Here is a 5,847-nt window from a genome sequence, read left to right as displayed (position 1 = left end):
AAATGTGAACTAGCAAGTACAGGAACTGTAACCACACCTAGGCTGCGAGGAACAGGGGAGATACAGTATTACAGGAACCAGGTAAGAGCTGGATCTGTGGAAGAGGGGCTGCCTGGCAGAAGCAGTGGCCATCGAGGAATGCAGCCACCTCCAGGACGACAGCCAGGGAGGTGCAGGGTGCAGGGTAATACCTGGCATCTCTTTCTTCTTGTGGTCTATTTCTTTATAGAAATATTGTCTATTTATGGCACTTCCCATAGCCAAACCCAAGCAGAAGCCAGAGGAGCTCAGGTGGTACCGTTTAAAAGGGTCCAACAGGATGGACAAAGGTGAAGAGGGGATGTGGTGGGTGGCAAATGGTGTATAACCAGTATAATGTCTTTTAAAATAAGACATGACCAGTAATTTATCAGACTATAGCAAAGAGGAAACAATCTGTTAGGAAAAAAAATGAGTAAAGATAATGAAGTAGGTGAACTTACGGCAACATGATAAGGACATAACAGTCCTGTAAAAATAGTTACCTTCTAACCTATTAAATTATTTAAAAGAGGTGCATAAATGACAAAGCAGTTTCAGTCAATATCATTTATTTGGATTTTGCAAAGAATCCTGATATTGCCTTCCTTTAGCTTATGAAAGATGTTTATTCTCATGGAGGAAGGGATAAGGTAAACAGTCATGGGTAACTTGATGAGATTTATCAAAGTAGACAAGGATTTTATATTAACTCAATTAATAGAAAGTTAAGATTTAGCTCGCTTCGGCAGCACATATACTAAAATTGGAACGATACAGAGAAGATTAGCATGGCCCCTGCGCAAGGATGACACGCAAATTCGTGAAGCGTTCCATATATTTAAAAAAAAAGAAAAAAAAAAAAAAAAGATTTAGGGTACCGTGTGTCACATCTTAATTCATAGCCTGGAATTAGATATTTTATTTTTAAAAATACAAGGAAAAAACCCTGGTAATCCTGGTCAAAGCAAATTTAGGAAAATTAAACATTGAATAAGACCTATTAAGCTTCATAACAGGCAACATCAGTATTAAAAACATAATCAGGCCAGGCGCAGTGGCTCACACCTATAATCCTAGCACTCTGAGAGGTCAAGGCAGGAGAATCTCGCTTGAGGTCAGGAGTTTGAGACCAGCCTGAGCAACAGGGGACCCTCCCAGCCCCTCCTCCCTGTTTCTACTAAAAATAGAACAAATAAGCCAGGTGTTGGCCTGTGCCTGTAGTCCCAGCTACTCGGGGGGCTGAAGCAGGAGGATCACTTGAGCCCAGGAGTTTGAGTTTGCTGTGAGCTAGGCTGATGCCACGGCACTCTAGCCCGGGGAACAAAGCGAGACTGTTCCCCCCCCCCAAAAAAAAAATAAATAAAAGCCCTCAAAAAACACAAAACATAATTATACTTGTTTGTATGACTCTCAGATGGCTCTTGCTGTGCAGCCGGTGTTTCCCAGACCAAGTGGAACCAGGATCCTTGTATTTCTCTGCCTTTGGAACCCCACCAATAATTACTGGCTCTATACCTCGCCTTCCAAGTCTCTCTCACTCCTGATGGCTGTCCTAAGGGAGTGTCTCAGCAAGCGCTCCCAAACACATTTGGTGCTGCACGGCAGAAGCCCTCTTTGTCCTCTTCTGCTTTTTGTTACCTTCTGTCTGTAGGAAGCTGCCAAAGCCATCGAAGCTGTCGCTGTCCTAAGTGTATCTCAGGCTGCAGCATGCCAAATTCAAGAATTTCTCTCAGATGCTTTTTGTTACCTGGTTTCCATAAACAAGAAGTCCTGAGCTCACAGTTTCAAGTGAAATGGCTTTTTTTACATATTTCTCTATTGCCTCCCCTGGCAGGGTTCTAACATTCATCCTTGAAAGGTAGAAGCAGGGCTCTGAGCAACACAATCAGAATTATCTTCTTTTTCATACTTATCCTGTGCCCTTCAAATGATCTTACTTCCTCAGGATGAACTGCTTCCCAGAGTTATTCGAAGACTCCTTGGGATGTCAGGACAATCTATATGCCCAACATATCTCAAGGTGTACATGGTTTGCATTCAGCGGAGACTTCCTATTAAACAGCTGCTACCTCCTGGATTCTTTCTGTGTGCTGTATACGTGATGAGTTGTGGTAACACTGCAAAATATCCCCACCCTCACTGTCAACCACGGAAGACTTCTGGCCTTTTCTGTAGCAGAGGCTTGAGAATCAGGGCATCTTACTCTTCTTAACCTTCTGTAGCTTTCCTTCTAGGGTGGGTTCAGGAGAGCGGTGTATTCTTGCGTTTTCATGAAGATACCTTCATTTACCATTTTTGACAGTACAAACCAAGGAAAGATAAGAAATTACCAGTACATATTTTAAAGCCTACATTATTACAGTTTAAAGGTATTTTATTTAGTAATTCTTCTACTCATACCCCTCTGCCCAATCATTATTATTTTCCTTTGACCTTTGGTGATATCTGGGGTTATTTTTCTAAATATGATCCATTTCTCCTGATGGCTCAGGATGCAAATTATATTTCTTCCTTTCCTTGGATCGCAGTGTAGTCCTTTGGTTTTTTGTTTGTTTGTTTGTTTTTTTGAGACAGAGTCTCGCTTTGTTACCCAGGCTTGAGTGAGTGCCGTGGCGTCAGCCTAGCTCACAGCAACTTCACACTCCTGGGCTCAAGGAATCCTCCTGCCTCAGCCTCCCGGGTAGCTGGGACTACAGGCATGTGCCACCATGCCCGGCTTATTTTTTCTATATATATTAGTTGGCCAATTAATTTCTTTCTTTTATAGTATAGATGGGTCTCACTCTTGCTCAGGCTGGTTTTGAGCTCTTGACCTCGAGCAGTCCTCCCGCCTCGGCCTCCCAGAGTGCTAGGATTACAGGTACGACCCACCTCGCCCGGCCTGATCTGTTTTTTGCTAGGGCATAGAACACCATCATCTCTCCTACAGGAGCTAAAAAAGCATCTTTTATCTATCTATTACATTAACCCTTAACAATCACTCATAGTTGTTTAGAATTAATTATCAAGATGTCACTGAAGCTGAGGAACTGCATGGAGAATCATATGCCACAAAAATAGTGTCATCCCTATTTTTTGATGGAAAAACTAAGGCACTGAGCAGGAACATAACTTGCTGGGGTTGACCATGTCAGGAAAGCCTAACCGGAACCTCTGGCTTCCTGATTATTAAAGGCCCTTCTACTCTGAGTCTCTTTTCTCGCTATTCTCCTTCCACTCCCCTGCCCCACCTCTACCCCATTCTGCAACAGCACTGCTCTATATCTACCACTGAATAGCCATGAGAAAAAGAAAAATGCTAACCCAGCACCAATAACAGAAAAATCAGTAGATGGAGTAAAGTAGTTTAGACAAAGATGCAATGGTACTGTGCACAGGTGAATATTAGAGTCTTTGAACTCAATATTTTCCAGATAAAAATGACTAAGAAATAATTCCCAAGTTTCTCTAAAAACCCTGTGCTTACTTCCTAAAGCAGTAAAAAAGAGACGACTACAGGTAGAGAAAGAGTTTATCAATCTCCAAGGCTGGAACTCAGACTCAGTTTGACCTAATCTAGAAAAAAGACAGGACCTGAAAGGAATGTAACAACAAAAGATGTAGTTCATTTCTAAGTCTACAGAACAATAAAGCCACACAGTACAAAAGAGAGGAAGAGTGTCACATCCTTTTAATTGCTTACTGCCTCCCCTTGTGAGACATACACAGTCTCTATAAAAACAAGACATCTTCCCAAGGATTGCTTTGCTGGTATTGTTACTTTTCTCAGGCCTGCAAAGTTTTAAAAAAATGCATATTTCCACATTTTAGATAAATATTTCAAACAAGTTTTACCTCCTCATGCATTATAGATAAAAAAAAAAAGTAACTCTAGGCCAGGCATGGTGGCTCCCGCCTGTAATCCTAGCACTCTGGGAGGCCGAGGCAGGAGGATTGCTCGAGGTCAGGAGTTCAAAACCAGCCTGAGCAAGAGCGAGACCCCCGTCTCTACTATAAATAGAAAGAAATGAATTGGCCAACTAATATATATAGAAAAACTTAGCCAGGCATGGTGGCGCATGCCTGTAGTCCCAGCTACTCGGGAGGCTGAGGCAGGAGGATCAACTTGAGCCCAGGAGTTTGAGGTTGCTGTGAGCTAGGCTGCCGCCATGGCACTTACTCTAGCCTGGGCAACAAAGTGAGACTCCGCCTCAAAAAAAAAAAAAATTAAAAAAAAAAAGTAACTCTAATTAGTGTTTTGTTGGTGTTTGTGATTTATATGCATGGCTTTGAAGATCAAAAAATACTGTATATATACTTACATGTTATGTATTTTTCTCCCACACACTCTGATATTATCTAGTCAGTCTCTAATTTAGAACATCAGCATCAAAAATATTGAGTCATGGGTATATATATACATATATGTATATATGAACACCTGCGTTTTAGGGTAGCAGTGAAGCAGGAAAGGGTGCAGTGGTTAGATGCATTGGCCCTGATGTTAGATCTAACACTAGCTTGTGAACTTGACAGGTCACTAATTTCTTGGAGCTTCAGTTTCTTCACCTATAAAGTTGGAATTAAGCATAATAATATATGCAAAGTGATTAGCACAGTGTCCAACATATTAAAATATGTGTGTGATGCATGTATAATAATGATGAAGAACATAGACACTGCAGCCAGGCACCCGGGGTTCAAATCCCAACTCAACTAATTACTAACATGGCAAGTTACTTAACTTTTCAGTGACTGTTCCTTCACCTGTGAAATGAGAGTAATTGTAGTGCCTATCTCATAGGGCTGGATGAAGATTGAAAGAGTTAAAATATATAAGCACTTTATAAAAATGCCTGGCACACAGTAAGTGTTCAAGAAGCATTAGCTATTTATTCTTATTCTAAAATTGCCCCATCCAGGCCGGGCGCGGTGGCTCACGCCTGTAATCCTAGCTCTCTGGGAAGCCGAGGCAGGAGGATTGCTCAAGGTCAGGAGTTCGAAACCAGCCTGAGCAAGACCGAGACCTGTCTCTACTAAAAATAGAAAGAAATTAATTGGCCAACTAAAAGTATATAGAAAAAATTAGCTGGGCGTGGTGGCGCATGCCTGTAGTCCCAGCTACTCGGGAGGCTGCGGCAGGGGGATCCCTTGAGCCCAGGAGTTGGAGGTTGCTGTTAGCTAGGCTGACGCCACAGCACTCTAGCCTGAGCAACAGAGGGAGGCAGGGAGACTCTGTCTAAAAAAAAAAAAAAAAACAATAAAATTGCCCCAATCCAATATGGTAGCCATATGTGGCCACTGAGCATCTGAAATGTAGTTAGATATAATTGTGATGTGCTCCAAGTATAACATACACAACAAATTTTGAATACATTAAGTATTCAAAAAAGACTGGAAAATATCTAAGTAATTTTTTCATATTTCCATTTTTTTGTTTTATTTTTCTTTTTAGAGACAAGTTCTTCCTGTGTTGCTCAGGCTGGTCTCAAACTTGAGCTCAAGTGGTGCTCCTGCCTTAGCCTCCCAAGCAGTTGGGACTATAGGCTCACGCCACTCCATCTGGCTCCCTAAGTCATTTTTTATATTGATTACATGTTGAGCTGATAATATTATAGATACATTGAGTTAAATAAACTATTATAATTAATTGTAATTCTTTCCTTTTACTTTTCTAACATAGCTACTAGAAAATGAAAAAATGCATATGTGGCTTGCATTATATTTGTATTGGACAGTCCTTTTCTGAATATAGAAATCTTAAAGCAAAATGTTCATCAAAAAGAACCTCCTTGGCTTTTAGTTTAGTTCAAACTTTGGGGCCGGGTGAGGTGGCTCACGCCTGTA

General features: G+C 41.3%; 1 non-coding gene across 1 annotated transcript; it reads left to right on the top strand.

Annotated features, from left to right (window-relative positions):
* Positions 1-756: 756 nt before the first annotated feature.
* LOC142864755 (U6 spliceosomal RNA) lies at positions 757-861 on the top strand. The gene has a single exon (XR_012915102.1). It is a non-coding gene; the product is annotated as a U6 spliceosomal RNA (small nuclear RNA).
* Positions 862-5,847: the final 4,986 nt, after the last annotated feature.

Source organism: Microcebus murinus, chromosome 26, assembly GCF_040939455.1.
Source record: "Microcebus murinus isolate Inina chromosome 26, M.murinus_Inina_mat1.0, whole genome shotgun sequence".
Classification (NCBI taxonomy): Eukaryota; Metazoa; Chordata; class Mammalia; order Primates; family Cheirogaleidae; genus Microcebus; species Microcebus murinus.
Note: the sequence above shows the minus strand (reverse complement) of the source record. Positions and strands in the feature narration are given on the sequence as shown.